General features: G+C 46.8%; 1 pseudogene; it reads left to right on the top strand.

Annotated features, from left to right (window-relative positions):
* Positions 1–3932: 3932 nt before the first annotated feature.
* LOC141271527 (uncharacterized) lies at positions 3933–20045 on the top strand (annotated as a pseudogene).
* Positions 20046–20273: the final 228 nt, after the last annotated feature.

Below are 20273 nucleotides of genomic sequence, written 5' to 3' on the forward strand. Positions count from 1 at the left end.
ACGCAATTCCTACCCATTGCCGTTAATTCCTGACTTGTTTAACCAGTTAGTGGGGGCCAAGTGGTTCTCTAAGATTGATCTCCGGGGGGCATACAATTTGTTGGAGGGTGATGAATGGAAAACTGCTTTTAACACTCCGGTAGGTCATTTTGAGAATCTGGTGATGCCTTTTGGTCTTACCAATGCACCTGCATTTTTTCAGAACCTTATTAATGACATTTTGAGACCTTTGATTGGTAAGAATGTGGTTGTGTATTTGGATGACATTTTGATTTATTTGCCATATCTGGAGTTCCATTGGCAGAGTGTACGTGAAGTTTTGCAGTTATTGAGTGATAATTCACTCTTTGCTAAGCTGGAGAAATGTGAGTTCGCTGTGCAGAAAATTAGTTTTTTGGGCTACATTGTCTCCAGCGAGGGCTTTGAGATGGACCCGGTGAAGGTTCAGGCTGTGCAGGAATGGCCTAGGCCTATTGGTTTGAAATCTATACAGAGATTTTTGGGTTTTGCCAATTATTACAGGAAATTCATTAAGAATTTTTCTGTAATTGTTAAACCTCTAACCGATCTCACCAGGAAAGGTGTGAATACGGTCCAATGGACTACTGAGGCTATTGAAGCGTTTAAGTATCTCAAAGAGAGGTTCAGTTCAGCCCCTATCCTTATGCAACCTGATGAGACCAAGCCTTTTTGGTTGAGGTCATGCTTCATCAGTGGGGGTCGGAGCAGTTTTGTCTCAGGAGAACAAGGATGGAGTACATCCTTGTGCCTTCTTTTCAAAAAAATTTCCGGAAACCAAATTGAATTATGATGTTGGAAATCGGGAATTTCTGACTTTTTAAACTCACATTTGAACATTGGCGTCATTTTTTGGAAGACGCTAGATTTCCTATTCAGGTTTTCACAGATCATAAGAATTTGATCTATCTGGATGCTGCCGAGCGCTTGAATGCCCGTCAAGCTAGGTGGGTGCTTTTTTTTTTCTTGGTTTCATTTTTCTGTTACCTATATCCCTGGTACTAAGAATGTTAAAGCTAATGCTTTATCTCGCAGCTTCTCTCCTGCGGTCGGTGCCGAGGAGGAGGAGAACATTTTACAGAAAGGAGTTGTGGTGGCAGCATTGGACTCCGTTTTTGAGAATGGGATTCTAAAAGCTCAAGATGATGCTCCATCTAACACTCCCCATGGGAGAGACTTGTTTGTGGTGTGTCATGAGTCTCGGTTGGCAGGTCATCCAGGAATTTCTGAGACTAAAGCCCCCGTCTCACATAGCGAGATCGCTAGCGAGATTGCTGCTGTGTCACGGTTTTGGTGACGCAACAGCGACCTCACCAGCGATGTCGCTATGTGTGACACTTTGCAACGATCAGGCCCCTGCTGTGAGGTCGCTGATCGCTGCAAAGTGTCCTGGACCATTTTTTGGTTGTTGCTGTCCCGCTGGTCAGCACACATCGCTGTGTGTGACCAGCGGGAGCAGCGATTAGGCTGGTAACTATGGTAAACATCGGGTTACTAGGGGCACACGCGCACTTAGTAACCCGCTGTTTATCATGGTTACGAGCCTGCTAAAGTGAGCGGTAACCTCCCGCTCACTGTAGCAGAGTGGTAACCATGATAAACAACGGGTTACTAGGAGCGCGTGTGCCTCTAGTAACCCGATGTTTACCATAGTTACCAGCCTGCTCCTGCTTCAGCAGGCTCGTAACCAGGAGCAGGACATCGTGGAAAGATTCTTTCCACGATGTCGCTGCTCCCCTGATCGTTGGTGAGCCTGCCTGTTTGACAGCTCACCAGCGACCACATAGCGACGCAGCAACGATCCCTGACAGGTCGTATCGTTGTCGGGATCGTTGCAGCGTCGCTAAGTGTGACGGGGCCTTAAGAGACTTATCTGTCGCAGTTTTTGGTGGCCTGGATGGCAGAAAGAAGTCATCAAGTGGGTGCGTCAATGTATGGTGTGTGCTAGGTCAAAGGCTTCACATACTCCTGCTGCCGGGTTGCTTTGCCCTCTGGAGGTTCCAAGTGCGCCTTGGACGCATCTCACAATGGATTTTATTACTGATCTACCACTGTCCAAGGGTTTTACTGTCATCTGGGTGGTCGTGGACCGTTTTAGTAAGATGTGTCATTTGGTTCCATTCATTAAGTTGCCCTGCGCCAAGACACTTGCTAAGGCGTTTGTTAAGGAGATTGTCAAGCTTCATGGCGTTCCCACGGATATTGTTTCTGATAGAGGACCTCAGTTTGTGGCTCGCTTTTGGCATGCTTTTTGTGACAGGTTGGGAGTCTATTTGTCATTTTCGTCTGGGTATCATTCTGAGTCTAATGGACAGACTGAAAGAAAGAACCAGGATGTGGAACATTTTTTGCGATGTTTTGTGGTGGACAATCAAGAGGTGTGGTCTGCGTTTCTGCCTCTCGCAGAATTTGCTCTTAACAATCATACATCCTCCTTAGCTTGGTGTTCTCCTTTTTTTTGTTGTAGTGGGAGACATCCGTCTTTTGGTTCGTTCTCCAACTTGGGGTCGGCGGTGCCGGAGGAGGAGAATTTTTCCAGTGATTTGGAGAGAGTTTGGACTAATGTACGTTGCAACCTTCAAGAGGCTAACAAGAAGTCCAAGAAGTATTTTGACAGGAAACGAAAGGAGGTTTTGTTTACTGTGGGTGACATGGTTTGGTTGTCCTCAAGGAACCCGCGGTTGAGGATTCCCTCTAAAAAACTGGGTCCTAAGTTTGTGGGTCCTTTTAAAGTGCTTCAGGTTGTTATCCCGTCTGCGGTTAAGTTGGATGTCCCTACTTCCTGGAAGATATCTGGTCTCCTGGAAGGGTTTCGGTCCCGAAGATAACTCCTGGGTAAGGGTGGATGATGTCTCTGCTCCTAGGCTTGTTAGAGCTTTCCACAAGAGGTTTCCGGATAGGCCTGGGCCTGGAGGATCCGGAGGATCCTCTTAAAAGAGGGGGTACTGTTAGAACTCTCCTTTTTGTTTTTTCCATCTTGTATTTTTTTTTTGCGGTCACGTGACCATCTGCCTTTATATTCCAGCTCCGCCTTTTTGGCTGTTCTGGACTTCAGTGTTGTTTGACTGTTTTGCTAGCCAGGTGCTTCTGTGCCTATCTCTCAGTTCGCTTGGTCCTTTAGGGACCTCTAGTACCCTTTTGTCAGTTTATCTTTTGTGTTTTGCAACAACTTTCTCTGTTCAGGAGGTGTCCCATTTTTGTTCCAGTCCTCAGTTCTTTTAGGGACCCCTTTCCTTCATTCTATAGGAGTTTTGTTCAGACTAGCCTAGGACTAAAGCCCCCGTCACACTAAGCGAGATCGCTAGCGAGATCGCTGCTGAGTCACAAGTTTTGTGACGCAACAGCGATTCCGCTAGCGATCTCGTTACGTCTGACAGGCAGCAACGATCAGGCCCCTGCTGTGAGATCGCTGATCGTTACAAAGCTTCCTGGACCATTCCTGGGTCGTTGCGCTCCCGCTGGGCAGTGTGCATCGCTGTATTTGACACCTAACCAACGACCTCGTTAGCGATTCAGAGCTGAGACACGTAGGCGTGCATAAATTGGACTTTTCCGCGCCCCTCGTCCCCGATTGGAGGTCGCTACAGCGTTCTCATTTCCGGCCGTGCATAAAGACGGCATCAAAATAGCGATTCCATCCTTTGTTTCTGACCTCGTGCTGGATTGCAGATCCTAGCAGAGGTCTCCGGGCTGTTCATATTTGTTCATTGGATTTTGCGGATCATTGTAGCGTTCTCCGGCTGTGACTCCACTTTGAAGAAATCAGGCATCTTTAGCGAGGTAGGTATTGTTTGGGGTCTCAAATGAGTTTCCATTTTTAATTCATTTATAGGACATCTACCAATTACCTGTTAGCATTGCTCTCCAGGGAGGGAGGTCTTGGCTTCTATATGTATGTATATGCTTTTGCATCGGCAGATATTTTAGGGGTCTCGCGCACACAGACCCACACAGCACGTTTTCTGACATGCTGTTCTGGCCAAGCGCTTGAGATTTTTTCTGTCACACTCACTAACGGAATGGAACATGGTTTTCCATGATATTTTGCATGTACAGTTTAAATACTTGCGTTAATTGTTTTGTTGAAAGAGTTCTCATCTTTTCATGTTATGTTTGCAGTTTGCACATCATGAACGACGGGCAGCGTGCTATTGTGGTTGCTGCATTGCTGGTTGAGGAAGCTCGGCGTATAGATGAGGCAAGGGAGCTACAGAGGCGTTCCAAACGAAAGCGTCGCATGTGGACCAGAGAGTGGCTGCAGAAGAGGTCTGAATTGTCCCACATGCAACTTGTAAGAGAGCTTCAGGAGAAGAATCCTCATGATTTCCGCAACTATCTGAGGATGTCAGAGGAATCATTTAAAGTGTTACTGGAAAGAGTTATGCCACGTATTCAACGGAAGGATACAGCGATGCGTGCTCCCATTCCGGCAGATGAAAGATTGGCAGTCACGCTACGATTCCTGGCCACTGGACGCTTACTGCAAGACTTGCATTTTTCTTCAGCCATTTCAAGGCCCATGCTCAGCGTTCTAATTCTGGAGACATGTGATGCAATTTTCCACAGTCTACGTAGCTACATAAAGTTTCCCAACACGGAGGAGGAATGGAAAAAGATTGCCTCTGATTTTGAGCAGCTGTGGCAGTTCCCTAACTGTGGTGGGGCTTTGGACGGGAAACATGTCCGGATCACTCAGCCACCAAATAGCGGATCCTATTTTTATAATTATAAGGGCTATTTCAGCATCATCCTGATGGCCCTTGTTAACGCCAACTACGAATTTATAAATGTAGATGTTGGCATGAACGGCAGGGTTTCTGATGGTGGTGTTTTAGAGCACACACTTTTTGGAGAGCGATTGGACAACTGTGACCTACACTTGCCTCCCAACTCTGAGACTACTGGTAACCTTAATTTTGTTTTTGTCAGCGATGAAGCCTTCCCACTTCATCCCAATCTTATTAAACCGTTCCCCCAAAAAAGTCTGACCCAGGAAAGAAGAGTTTTCAATTATCGTTTGTCAAGGGCACGTCGTGTTGTCGAAAATGCCTTCGGTATCATGGCCAACCGCTTCAGAATTTTTCATACGCCAATTAACATGAAGCTTACATCAATAGACTCTGTTGTTTTGGCCTGTTGCACGCTTCACAACTTTCTTCGTTGACGTGATGCAATTTCGTACTGTCCGCCTGGCTTCGTGGACTCTGTGGACCTAGCCAATGGGGAAGTGGAGCTTGGTGAATGGCGTGCAAACGATCCTGCAATTGCAGGCCTTCAACCAGTGGGATATGGCAGAAACACCCATGATGCGAAGACCTGCCGCGACAACTACTGCGAGTATTTCAATGGTCCTGGTGCTGTTACTTGGCAGCATCAGAACTTATAGTGGGCAACTGCTGACATTTATACACTTCTTTCACTTTTGTAATAATTTGTCTAATAAACTGTATGTTACTTTGCAAAAGCTTTGTTTCTCATTGTTTCAGTAGTAAGGGCCCGTATACACATACGTGTACTCCAGGGGCATACATAGGAATCATGGGGACCCATAGCAGAAGTTCTAATTGGGCCCCCCCCCCCAAAAAAAAAAAATTGTTAATAATTGTTGGGGCACAGAAGAGCAGATCTCACAACTTTCCAGCCTTTGCATAGCAATTTTCTTCCTTGCTGAACTCCTGGATTCCTCTTTCATAGCCCCATAAAATGTGATGCCAACAAAAGTGTCCCCCTTAACACAGTATGATACCTCGATGGTGAATTCCTCCTCATTAGCCTCCACATGCACAGTGTAATGACCCTACTGTCCGGGCTGTGGAGTCGGAGTCAGGGTGGTAGTTGGTATAAAATGTACCGACTCCTAAAAAATATAATAAATTGGGTACAATAGTTCAATGCAGTTTGTGGGGAATATTTTTTTCATAAGAATTTGAGAAAGTTATGAAATGTCCTATAAATGTCTGTCCTATACCTGATCTCAGGGTCTGGACTTTTAGCGGAGATGAATCTGTGCTACAGTAAATGTATCACTACACATGAGCCGTGTATGAGGTGCTCGCAGTCAGAGTCGGTGTCATGGAAATTGAGGAGTCTGAGGTTTGGCTTACTGACTCAAATACCCTGCTTACTGTACCCCACCTCAACTCCCAGGGCAAAGTATGGTGACCCCAACACAGTATAATCCATCTGTGACCCCCACACAGCCTTCCATGCAGTATAGTGGGCTTACATACAGTATAATGGCCCCCACACCTCTCCACACTCCACAGAGTATAATGCAGTCCCCATGGTCCTCCACACAGTCTAATGCACTCATCATGGTCCTCCACACAGTATAATGCAGCCCCCCATAAGGTAAAAGGCAGCCCCAATCCTCCAGTATTATCAGTACTGACTGATAAATATAAATATATATCCACACCTACCTACAGGTCTGTTCGCTAGGAACATCGTAGGGATTCAGCTTAGTCTTACTGTAGGGAAAGCTTTCCCCTTCTTTCCTTAGTGCTTGTTTGCAGATCATAACAGTTACATCGTAGTTTTGGATTTGAAAGACGCCTATTACCATGTACCTATCCATTCAGATTACCAGAAATATCTTAGAGTGGCCGTGGTTATAGATGGGGTCATCAAGCATTTTCAATATAGGGCCCTGCCGTTCGGTTTAGCCATAGCCCCCCAGGTATTTACCAAAATTGTGGCAGAGGTAATGGCTCATGTCAGAGAACATGACATATTAATTATCCCTTATCTGGATGATTTCCTGATAGTTGGTAATTCGACCCTTCAATATAGTAAGCATCTAAAAATAGTGATCTCCATCTTAGAGAATTTGGGCTGGGTGCTCAATTTGAATAAATCTAGGTTAACGACCACAAAAGTTCAGCAATTCTTAGGAGTTATGCTGGATTCAGATTCTCAAACATGTTACCTCCCTGAAACTAAAGATTAGGGATCAAGTAAGAAAGGCAGTGTCAAACCCAGTCATGTCCCTTAGAGCTGCGATGTCCCTGTTAGGTACCCTGACATCTTGCCTTCCTGGGGTTCTGTGGGCACAATATCACTCCAGGGTTTACAATGGGATGTACTGCATAACAAAGTTATGTTGAAGGGGCGCTTGGATGGGAGGTTTTCCTTGTCCCCCCGGTCAGTTGAATCCTTACACTGGTGGGATAATGAAGTGAACTTATCCAGAGGGGTCCCCTGGGTTTTTAGAACAACCAGAACAATTACTACCAATGCCAGTTCCAGTGGGTGGGGGGGCCAATCTAGGAGATATGGTAACCCAGGGGTCATGGTCTAGTTCGGAAAAGAGTCCTCCAACGCTAAAGAGTTGCTAGCGATAGACAGGGCAGTCAATTATTTTCTAGTCTTTCTTCAAAAACGTGACGTAAAGGTTTTCTCTGATAATAAAATTGCAGTAGCTTACGTGAACCACCAAGGGGGTACACGATCAAGATCTCTGATGAGAGTGGCGGATCATCTCTTTCAGGTCTCGGAATGCCATCTTCGTTCTCTAACAGCCCTTCATATAAAGGGAAAAGAAAAATCAAGGGCAGACTACTTAAGCCGCTATACCCTGAGACAGGGGGAATGGGAACTAAATCAGGGCATTTTCTCCCAAATTGTCCGAAGATGGGGGGCCTCCAGTAGTGGACTTGTTTGCTACAAGGTTAAATCGGAAAACTCGGTTTTTCTGTTCCCTGAATCCTGAAGAAAAACTCCTTGCAGTAGACGCTCTCCAAATACCTTGGGGGTTCAGCCTAGCCTATGCCTTTCCCCCGTTAACCCTTCTTCCTATGGTGATCAGGAAGATCAGGGAGGACAAGGCGAGAGTTCTGCTGGTCGCACCCTTTTGTCCCAGGAGGCCCTGGTTCTCATGCCTCAGGAGCATGTCTGTGTCAGATCCTTGGGTTCCGGATCTCCTCTTCCAGGGTCCAATAGTCCATCCTCAAGTGTCTGGCCTCCACTTGATGGTATGGAACTTGAGGGGGAGCTATTAAGAAAAGAGGGGTTCTCCCAAGGCCTAGTAACTACCTTAATGCGTAGCCATAAACCTGTTACAACCAGAATTTATGCGAGGACCTGAAAGAAGTTTTTACCTTTTTCCGGTTCCAGAGTCGGTGAGAAGGCTCCTATAAGTAAAATTCTAGAATTTCTGCAAAAAGGTCTTCAGGTAGGACTAGCCACTAGCACCCTGAAGGTTCAGGTGTCCACCTTACGCACCTTATATAGCTGTGATCTGGCGAGTAATTATTGGATTTCTCATTTCATTAACCCTCTGTCACATACAATAGGCCTGACAGGCACATCTCTTTTACTTTCATTTCTCCTTCCTCACCAGATTGTGAGGAAATCCCCTCCATCCAGGTAGTCTCCTGTCTCTAGCAGCTCTGTGAAACCTCATACCACAGTTGGATTGCAGAGCTTCAGGAGGACAGATATAACTACGCTAATCTCTCAGGCTCATTGTATGTGAACACGTCACACTCAATAAGGTTGGTATTTTTTGTTTTTATTCATCACAATTGTTTATTTAGCTTGTTTTATGAATGTATAGCACAAAGTGTGAGGATATTTCATAGAAATAAGGCAGATTAAAAAAGAAAGTGTGCTGCTCAGGCATATATAGTAGTTCCCTAACACATATTCCTTCTCTTGCTTCAGATTATCTGCTGAAATGGAGAGGAAAATGTACAATTTATCAAAAAACCTTGATGCTGAGGAAGTAACGAACATGCTGTTAGATGATGCAGACCCCACACTGAATGAGGATTTAGGAGAGGAAAGTGAGATTGATTCTCATGATGAGGTGGAAGATTGTGAAGTGGATTCTGAAACAGAGCAAGATGGTGACAGTGATGAGGATGAAGATGTAGAATCTTATTATATGGGAAAAGATAAAAAAAAAAACAATGGAACAAGAAGCCACTCCAGAAAAAACGTAGGGAACCTCAAAACATTATTACTCACCTTCCTGCAGTTATAGGAACTGCAAGTAATGCAAAAACTGCAGTTGAATGCTGGAATAGTTTATTCACAGATGACATTCTGGACTCTATTGTCACATATACCAACCAATATATAGACATTATAAAGGACAAGTTCATCTGCAACAGAACCATCAAGGCCACAGATGAAATAGAACTGCGTGCTGTTTTTGGATTATTATACCTTGCAGGAGCTTATAGGGCAAATAGACAAAGTTTGGAGGAACTTTGGAGTAAAGATGGGGATGGAGTTGAAAAATTTGGCCTGGTTATGTCCATAAACAGATTCAAGCTTCTAATTCGTTGCCTTCGGTTTGACGACAGAACTACCCGAACTGAACGTAAAACACATGACCGACTTGCTCCAATTTGTGATATATTCCAAAAATTTGTTGAAAACTGTAAAAAAAAGCTATTGCCCTGGGGAGAATCTCACTATTGACGAAATGCTCCCTGGTTTTCGTGTTAAATGTGCCTTTCGTCAATATATTCCATCAAAGCCTAACAAATATGGAATAAAAATGTATGCCCTTGTTGATGCCAGTAAGACCTACACTTCCAGGTTGTAAGTTTATGCAGGAAAACAACCAGAAGGTCCTTACTGTGTCAGCAGTGATGTTGTAAAAAGACTGGCTGAGCCCTTATTTGGATCGGGTCGCAATATAACAGCTGACAATTGGTTTTCAAATTGTGATCTGATTGATTATCTGAAAATGCAGAAGCTTTCATATGTCGGAACTGTAAGAAAAAATAAAAAAGAATTGCCTACACAGTTTGTAAGTGTGAAAGGGAGACAACAGTACAGCAGTATGTTTGCATTCCATAATGGAAAGGTTTTGGTTTCCTATGTACCACAAGCAAAAAAAATTGTACTTCTTCTATCAACACTTCATGATGATGATGCCATCGATCCTGGGACTGAGGCACAAAAAAACCCGGAGATAATTACATTTTATAATGCAACCAAAGGGGGTGTTGATACAGCTGATCAGATGTGCTCAACTTTCAACGTCAGCAGAAACACCAAACGCTGGCCAATGGTCATATTTTTTGCTATGTTGAATTTGGGTGGTATAAATTCACAAGTCATTTACCTTGAAAACAAGCTTAAACCACTCCGTAGACGATTCTATCTGAAAAAATTGGCCCATGAACTAGTGCTTGGAGAGCTACCCAGGAGAAGTATGAAAACAATCGGTATCCCCTCTCGCCTTCAAGTTCAGCTCAAAAGATTCCACCCAGAAGATGATAGTGAAAATTCACCACCTGCACCACCTCCCAAAAGAAGGAGATGCACCACCTGCACCACGGAAAGCGGAATCAGAAGGCTTTCTAATTATGAATGTCACAAATGTCATAATGCAATCTGCCTGACACATGCAAAAATGATGTGTAATTCTTGCTCTTTGCTCTGCAAGTGTAATTTTTCTGGGGAAACTTCAGGATCTAATTCTGATTGAATATGTGTTTAATAGTACTTAAGGTACCTTAAAATTAAGTTTGTTTCCATAAATTTTCTTTGTAGAGTTTTTTGACAGAGTCGAACTGGGGACTATTTGGCGGGAGTTTTGAAATGTTTGTATTTCAGAGTTATTAGTTTTATGTTAAGTAAATGGTGTTTTTTTGCACCAGATTATGTGTAGTCTGTTTTATTACATCCCTATGAAGGTCACTGATCACTTTTAGAGCACTGAAATTGCAAACATTAGATATTATAGGTATTTTTCTAGCCTGCGCCTGACAGTCACATTGTATGTGAACTCGTTAGAACCGATTTTGTATGTGACGGAGGGTTAAAGCCGCCTTTAGGTCCAGGCCCATTGTCAAAAGCAAATTGGTACCTTGGGATCTAAATTTGGTTCCTAAAGCCTTAACTGGTCCACCTTTTGATCCAATAGAGTTAGCCACTCTTAAATCCCTCTTCCTTAAAACAGCACTTCTGATAGCTTTAACATCTGCTAGGAGAATTAGTGAATGATATTCATGCCCTGTCTTCAGCCTTGCCCTTCACTCAGATCCTGGATGATAGAATAATTCTTAAACCTGATCCCGCTTATCTCCCTAAAGTAGCTTCCCGTTTTCAAAGACTCCAAGAAGTAGTCCTCCCCTCCTTCTGCCCTAATCCGGGTAACCGGAAAGAGGAAGAGTTTCATACGCTAGACGTAAGGAGATGTGTAATTAGGTACCTCTTGGTCACCAAAGAATTTAGAAAGGACAGTTCATTATTTATAACCTACCAAGGTGTTAGCAAAAGCTCTAAGGTCACAAAGTTCACCATAGCTATATGGATCAGGGAGGCTATTTCCCTAGCTTATATATGCAGCGGTGAGGAAATACCACAAGAGTTGAAGGCTCACTCCACCCTGGCAGGTGTCTCGATAGAAGACATATGTAAGGCTGCTACCTTGTCCTCTCAATTCACTTTCCATAGGCACTATAGGCTGGATTCGGGTGTTTCGTCTGATCTCACTTTCGGGAGAAGGGTGCTCCAAACTGTAGTCCCTCCCTAAACTTCTTCATCTCTGTAATTCTCTCTTGGTGCTGTCATGGTCGACTGATAAAGTCATAAGTTAGTTACTGGTAACGGGATTTTTCGGAGACCTTGACAGCACCCTTATATTCCCTCCCTTCACATTGGTGGGAGCACTCCTTGTTTATTAATTTCACTTTTAAGTTGGTGATTTATAGAAATGTTTGTTTATCATAATCCAAACTGAGGCGAGAAGAGAGGGCCGCCCCTTTTAAGCTTTTAGGTTTCCTGTCCTTGTTGGGCGGATCCCCTCTCTCGTGGTGCTGTCATGGTCTCCGAAAAATCCCGTTACCGGTAAGTAACTTTCGGAACCCATGACAGCAGCAACGAGAGAGGGGATCCGCCCTTCAAGGACAGGAAACCTTCAAGATAAAAAGGGCTGCGCCTCTCTCCGCATCAGTTGTTTACAGAGCATGAGAGGACATCCCAGCTAGTGTACACCAATCTTGTATAACCATTTATAACTCTCACCCAAGTGAATAACTCAAACACCCACCAACGGGAAGGTGATCACCTTAGTAAAGGGAGGAAAGATAAGGGTGCTGTCATGGGTTCCAAAAAAACACATTACTGGTAAGTAATATATGTTTTTTTTCTGTCACCCATGACAGGACCAACAAGAGAATTACAGAGAATTAATTGTATATTAGGGAGGGACCACAGCCTGCAGAACCCTTCTCCCAAACGTGAGATCAGAGGAGGCCAAAAGATCAAGTCTATAATGATTGTAAAAGGTGGACGGAGATGACCACGTGGCTGCCTTACATATTTGCTCGATGGGCACATCCGACCTTTCTGCCCAGGACGTTGTCATCGCTCTTGTAGAGTGGGCCTTCAGGTTGTCAGGAGCTGCTCTGCCCACCCCCACATAGGCCATCCTGATGGCTTCTCTTATCCACCTTGATAGAGTACCTTTTGAAACCCTTGTTCCTTTTCTGAGACCCTGAAAGGAGATAAATAGATCCCTATCTTTCCTCCAGGAGCTCGTGGATACCAAATAATGTAGAAGGCATCTTCTAACATCCAAGGTGTGATATTTTTCCTCCTTACTATTTTTAGGGTTAGGACAGAAGGACGGTATAGCTATCTCCTGTGGCATGTGAAATTTGGATACAACCTTAGGTAAGAAGGCTGGGTCAGGTTTCAAAACTACTCTATCTTCTAATATCAAAGTAAAGGAATCTGCAGACAGGGCCTGTAAGTCACTCACCCTACGTGTGTAACACCCCTGGCGGCGTGCTTGCATGGCTTACCATCTCCCACCATGCAAGACCGCAATGTTACCTATCAGGCCAGGCTGCACACTTTGCTCCAGTACCTGCTGTTTGTATGTCTCTTGTCTGCTGGCTTAGGGCGGCGGCGCTGTTACTTCCTGATTCTTAAAGCTACAGTGTGCGCAGTCCTAATGCGTCCCCAGCCTATTGCTGTGAGTCACTGGATACTTAAACCCCCTACACCCAGTAGGAGGTGCCTGAGCAACACTTTCATTCAGTGTGTTCTGTGCAAACTGAGTTGCCAGGTCCTGTCCTGTATCTTGTCTGTTCCGCCACCCTGGGGCTGTATACCCAGGCCTGTTGCCTGTATCTGTGACTTCTAGTCTGTTTCCGCCACCATGGGGGCTGAGTTCCCAGGCTCGTTCCTGTATCTTGTTCCTGGTTCAGTTCCTGTCTGAACAGTGTCCTAGCCCGTTACCTGTTTGTCTCTATGTCCGAACCTTCCCTTTTCCTGCAGTGTCTGAACCTGCACCTAACTCCAACTCGTTGTCTCTGTACTTCTGTTTGTGAGTTTTGTGTCCACTCGCTACTTCATTGTAAGTACCTTGTGTGTATCTGGTTCTGCTTGTCCCTTTTCCCTGCCTTTGTATCTACTTCCTGTGTTCTAACTATCTTCCTGTATTTTCCAGTCTGTTCCATGTGAACAGAGCCCTGTCCTGTCTGCCTGCACCTTCTGCTCTGTTCTGCTCTGCTTGTTCACCGCACCTGCGGTTCCGCTCTGCTCTGCTTGTTCACCGCACCTGCGGTTCCGCTCTGCTCTGCTTGTTCATCGCACCTGCGGTTCCGCTCTGCTCTGCTTGTTCATCGCACCTGCGGTTCCGCTCTGCTCTGCTTGTTCACCACACCTGCGGTTCTGCTCTGCTCTGCTTGTTCACCGGACCTGCGGTTCCGCTCTGCTCTGCTTGTTCACCACACCTGCGATTTCGCTCTGCTCTGCTTGTTCACCGCATCGGCGGTTTTGCTCTGCTCTGCTTGTTCACCGCATCTGCGGTTTCGCTGTGCTCTGCTTGTTCACCGCATCTGCGGTTTCGCTCTGCTGTCCACTGCACCTGCGGCTCCGTTCCTGTGTCCCAGTCTGTACTGGTCCCTATCCTGCCTGGGTTCCTACCTGCGAGTACCCGCCTGTCTGCATGCCAGTCGTGCCTGCCAGTGCCCACCTGTCTGCATACCAGCTGTGCCTGCCAATAGGCAACTGTCTGTATGCCAGCCTAACCTGCCTGTTCCTGCATTCCCCGGTGTGGGTCAACAGCTGTGACCGGGGTCTGACCTGGAGTAGCACCTGGTCCTTCTGCTCAGTTCCTCTCTGGTTCACGGAGTCGACTGAGCCGCCGTGTGACCTTGGTCGGACCGAGTTGATACTTCGTTACGCACCTCCCCCTCCAGGCACTCCTCGATTCATGGTCCAGTGGGATCACTAATCATGCTGACGCCAGTCAGTCCGGGCATGTGCGTAACAGTTTGCTCAGGCCATGGTCCCCGTTGAGTCCCACGGCCCTTCGCTCTCAGTGACATTTGAATCCTTGTCTGGCGAATACGTGCACCAAGGAAAAAATGTTTCTCAAGCTGAGGTCCAGGTGATTTACGCACCAGCCCAAATGGAGCTATCAGCACTCGTTCCTGCAGATCCAGCACAGTATTATGGGGACCCAAAACAAAGCCGTGCGTTTGTGGAGCAATGCATGCTACATTTCAAATTTAATGCTCACTATTTTCCCACTGATCTGGTTAAAGTAGCATTTCTGATGTCCTACCTAGCGGGTGATGCCTTGAAATGGATCACCCCCCTATGGGAAGCATGGGATCCTATCGTCTTGGACCTGCAGGCCTTCCTGGTGTCCTTTCTAATGGTCTTCGATGACCCTAATCCTGAAGCTTCTGCTAAAGCTTCCCTTCCCAATATCTTGGAGCAGCCCCGATGGGTAATGTGTGTAGGTAGCCTACCAGTTCTCCAGCCTGAAGAGACTGCTGCCCACACAGAATCCACACAGGATGACAATGCTCCACAGAATACTTCTCTTCCTAACCTCAAGAGGCAGTCCAGACGTGCAAGGCGTAGAGGTAAACCGTCACGCCAGGTTCTGTCCTCCCAAAGACCTCCTGTTCCCCAGCCTGTAGAGGCAGCTATCCACACAGAATCCATGAAGGATGATTATGTTCGTCAGGCAAAGCAGAGGCCAGAACTCAGTCACAAAATCGGATTGCGGTCCCGCTGCGGTTGTTTGGGACCCCCTGACGGTCTTTGTCCAGCAAAGGTTGGAGAATCCCAAGACATTAGGCCTGTAGGAGAGGCTGCCCTTGGCGTTAGTGTTTTCTCTCCACAGATGACCCTGACTGTCTCCGTGACAAGTGAAGGCCTCAGATTAACCGGAAGTTTCGGGCTTAAAGCCTTGAAGAGTCGGTGTCTGATTCCCGTCCGACAACTCCAGAAGCCGGTTTGGGCATTGTCAGCGGAAGGACGAGCCCTACTCAGAAACAGTCAAAATATTTCTGTACAAATTAAGCTCCAGATTGGAGCATTACACATGAAGGAGTTCACATTCCAGGTGCTGTCTGGTTTACCCACAGGTCGTCAAGAGCCGAGAGAACTAGTGCCCGCTCAGATAGATCCTGCATGGTGTTTCCTGGGGGACTGCTGAGGTGCAAGGGGTGTCCAGTCCCCATATCTTCAGGACAGTCAGCAGTTTCTTCTTCTTCTTCACCAGATCTGCTAGTCGCTGACTCGCTGTGCACTGAAGTCTCCGAAGGAAGGGAAGTGGAGGCAATGTCCCCACACAGTCACGACGATTGTACCAATGATCTGGCTTCAGGTACCGCCCCGCCTCGCAGACGTGTCATCTCAGAAACTAGACTGAAGTTGGTCCCTAAGCAAGGATCCTCTATCTCTAATAAATCTGGCAATAAATAAATCTAATAAATCTGCACCCCTCCAACCAGGCGGAGGACCTCCTGTTGTCTCCTGAATCCTCCGGGGTTCTACCTGATAACAAATGGAGTGAGACTTTTCTACATCCCGTACCTGGTACTTCGCCCACTTCATCCAGTAAGCTTGGCAAAGTGTACGTCAAAGCGGTGGTTAACCCTGAGTCTCTACACCCCTCCAACCCGGTGGAGGACCTCCAGATGTCCCGTGAATCCTTTGGGGTACTACCCGATATTAACAAATGGAGAGAGACTTTCCTGATACTTCACCCACTTCATCTGTTGCTGAGGATGGCTCGATGGGAGGAAGCATCCTAGTCACCAAAATGGTGCGATCTGTCCACTAGAGGGAACGAAACTGAAGAGGTAATCTTCTTGAAGAGAAGGATCGGCCTCCAAATTCTCTGCAGGAAATCCTTGCAGGCTTGAAGAAGAGGGGGCGTAAAGGGGGGGGGGGTACTGTAACATCCCTGGTGGCGTGCTTGCATGGCTTACCACCTCCCACCATGCAAGACCGCAATGTTACCTATCAGGCCAGGCTGCACACTTTGCTCCAGTACCTGCTGTTTGTATGTCTCTTGTCTGCTGGCTTAGGGCGGCGACGCTGTTACTTCTTGATTCTTAAAGCTACAGTGTGTGCAGTCCTAATGCGTCCCCAGCCTATTGCTGTGAGTCACTGGATACTTAAACCCCCTCCTCCCAGTCGGAGGTGCCTGAGCAACACTTTCATTCAGTGTGTTCTGTGCAACTGAGTTGCCAGGTCCTGTCCTGTATCTTGTTTGTTCCACCACCCTGGGGGCTGTATACACAGGCCTGTTTCCGCCACCCTAGGGGCTGAGTTCCCAGGCTCGTTCCTGTATCTTGTTCCTGTCTGAACAGTGTCCTAGCCCGTTACCTGTTTGTCTCTATGTCCGAACCTTCCCTTTTCCTGCAGTGTCTGAACCTGCACCTAACTCCAACTCGTTGTCTCTGTACTTCTGTTTGTGAGTTTTGTGTCCACTCGCTACTTCATTGTAAGTACCTTGTGTGTATCTGGTTCTGCTTGTCCCGTTTCCCTGCCTCCTTATCTACCTCCTGTATTCTAACTATCTTCCTGTATTTTCCAGTCTGTTTCATGTGAACAGAGCCCTGTCCTGTCTGCCTGCACCTCTGCTCTGTTCTGCTCTGCTTGTTAACCACACCTGCGGTTCCGCTCTGCTCTGCTTGTTCACAGCACCTGCAGTTCCGCTCTGCTCTGCTTGTTCACCGCATCGGCGGTTTCGCTCTGCTCTGCTTGTTCACCGCATCTGCGGTTTCGCTCTGCTCTGCTGTCCACCGCACCTGCGTCTCCGTTCCTGTGTCCCAGTCTGTACTGGCCCCTATCCCGCCTGCGTTCCTACCTGCCAGTACCCGCCTGTCTGCATGCCAGCCGTGCTTGCCAGTGCCACCTGTCTGCATACCAGCCGTGCCTGCCAATACCCACCTGTCTTACCAGCGGTGCCTGCCAGTACCCACCTGTCTGTATGCCAGCCTAACCTGCCTGTTCCTGCATTCCTCTGTGTGGGTCAACAGCTGTGACCGGGGTCTGACCTGGAGTAGCACCTGGTCCCTCTGCTCAGTTCCTCCCTGGTTCACGGAGTCGACTGAGCCGCCGTGTGACCTTGGTCAGACCGAATTGATACTTAGTTACGCCCCTCCAGGCACTCCTCGGTTCATGGTCCAGTGGGATCACTAATCATGCTCACGCCAGTCAGTCTGGGCGTGTGCGTAACAACGTGCTGATGTTAGGGCTACCAGAAGTATCGTGTTTAGGGTAAGCATCTTTATGATCCCCACACTAAGAGGCTCAAATGGTGACTCTGTTAATGCATTCAGCACTAAATTTAAATCCCAGGGAAGAATTCTTGTTATAGGGACTGGTCTGGCTCTACTGCATGCTTTAACTAATCTAGCCACCCATCTGTTTCCTGTGAGATTATATAAGGCTCCCAGGGCCGAAATCTGAACTTTAAAGGTGTTAACCACCATACCTTGCTCCAGCCCTCTCTGAAGAAATTCTAAGATGGCTTTTACGGGGACTTTCCCCCTCAGGGTGGACCATGTGGATGATAAGAATTTTCTCCAGGTTCTACCATAAATTTTGGTAGTGATCGGCTTTCTACTTCCAAGTAGGGTAGTAACCAGATTTGAGGAGAATCCCTGGCCCTCTAGTAATGACCTCTCAAGTTCCAGGCTGTTAAGTGTAGCCCCTTTACTTGAGGATAGAATATAGGACCTTTAGCAAGAAGGTCGAGGATCTCCGGAACAACCCAGGGATTCGTGACTGACATATTTTTCAGCCAAAAGGGGGCTATGAAGACTACCTGTGCCCTATTCTCCCTGATATTCCTCAGTACTGCTGGAATCAGACATGTCGGAGGAAAGACGTATGCCAGGCTGAAATCCTATTGGACCTGGAAGGCATCCACTTCGTGAGGGTTTTCCCTTGGGCTTAAGGAAAAGAACTTTTTTAACTTGCTGTTCTGATGGGTTGCAAAGAGGTCGTTCTCCAAATAACCCCACATAGCCACTAATTGATTGAATACTAAACTGTTTAGCGACCACTCCCCCTGTAACAGTGGTTTGCGGCTCAGGAAATTTGCCCTTGTGTTGTCCTTCCCCTTGATATGAAGAACAGCCAATGACAGGACTTTCCCCTCCGCCAGCGTAAAGATCCGCCCTGCAATCTGCATTAGGGTTTTTGAGCGAGTTCCCCCTGGTGGTTTATGTACGCCACCGTGACTTGATTGTCAGAGAGTATTTTTACTAGTGGCCTTGTAAGAGAGGTAATAGACTGACTAGTGCATTCTCTACTGCACGAAGTTCCCACATGTTCGAGGAGCCTATTTTTTCCATCTCAGACCATGTTCCCTGGATCAGGTAGCTGTCCAGATGCGCCCCCCATCCCTTGGGGCTGGCGTCTGTGGTGACTACCCTGATGATATGGGGAACCCAGGGTCGCCCTCCTAGACCGTGTCCACCCTTAACCACCAATGGAGCGAGTGTATCAGTTTCTAAGGGAGCGTCAGTTTGCCTTCTAGATATCCCTGGAGGGAACTTTCCTTTTTTAGGAAGTTCCATTGCATCTCCCTTGTGTGGAACTTTGCCCAATTTACTACCAGGATACCGGAGGTGAGGGAACCTAGTAGGGACATTGATTTTCTGAAAGTCATTACCGGATTTGCTATTGCCGCCGAAACAAGGTCTTTTATTTTCTCCTTTTTCTGGTCGGGTAGGCGACATTCTTGTCGAACAGAGTCCAGAGTGAGGCCTAAAAAGATTTGAGTCCTCTGTGGGTGTAACCTTGATTTTTCTAGGTTTAAACACCATCCTAACTTTTCCAAGATGGTGCATATATGTTCCACTTGACTCAGACAATGACCATATGAACTTCCAACTATTAAAAGGAGTTGTCCACTACTTTCACATTGATGCCCTATCCAAAGGATAGGGTATCAATATATGATCGCCCGAGGTCCCGCACACGGCAACACCCCGGATTAGCTGGTATCGGCGGCCGCAGTCTGGAAGTGCTTACCTGCGGTGCTTGTACGTCAAGTTGTAGTGGCCGGCGCTTGTTACTGCTCATCTGCCTCCTGTTCAATTGAATGGGAGGCGGATGTGCAGTACCCCACTGCGGCCACTACAACTTAACGACCAAGCACCGCAGGTAAGCACTTCTGGCCGGCGCCGCCGGCACTCATGACAGCTGATCGGTGGGGGTGCCGTGTGTGGGACCTCGGCCGATCACACATTGATGTTCTATCCTTGCAATGTGAAAGTAGTGGACAACTCCTTTAAGAATTTGTCTAGGTAGGGGATAATTAGCTTTTTTCCCTGAGGTGGGCCGTAACCTCCGCTATCAGCTTTGTAAATACGCGGGGTGCCACTGCTAGGCCAAAGGGGAGGGCCCTGTATTGAAAGTGCCTGATGACTCCCTATACTGTTATTGCCACTCTGAGGAATTTTTGAAAATCTGCATGTATTAGCACATGGTAATATGCATCCCTTAGATCTAGGACAGCCATGTAACACCTGGGAAAGGGCAATCTTGTCGTTGATTTTATTGATTCCATCTTGAAGGATGGGATGTTTAATTCTGAATTTGTTCAGGCTTTTCAGGTTGATTATCATCCTGTATGTGTCGTCCATTTTTTTTTTACAAGGAATAGGGGGGAGTAAAAGCCTTTCCTCCGTCCTCCGGTGGTACTTCACGTAAAATGTTCTTTTCTAGGAAGTTTAACGCCTCTCTCTCCAATGCCTGTTGTTCTGGCGGAGATGTTCGTATGGTGGCTATAATGAATCTCTCTGGTGGGTTGTTTAGAAACTCCAGCCTGGAGGAAATCCTTTCCCAGGCTGGAAGGAAGAGAGAGAGTCGCCCCCCCCCCCCCACCCCACCTGGGGTAAAGAGTCATTTTGGGGATTTTCTACTTTCTTGGGAAGGCCCGCCAAACAGGAATCCTTTGCCCTTTCTGGGATAATCATCCCACCTAGTTTGTTCTGTGGCCATTCTCATTCGGTTAAATA

The sequence above is a fragment of the Phyllobates terribilis genome, unplaced genomic scaffold (assembly GCF_046119375.1).
Source record: "Phyllobates terribilis strain yellow unplaced genomic scaffold, ASM4611937v1 Scaffold_5__5_contigs__length_657084704, whole genome shotgun sequence".
NCBI lineage: Eukaryota > Metazoa > Chordata > Amphibia > Anura > Dendrobatidae > Phyllobates > Phyllobates terribilis.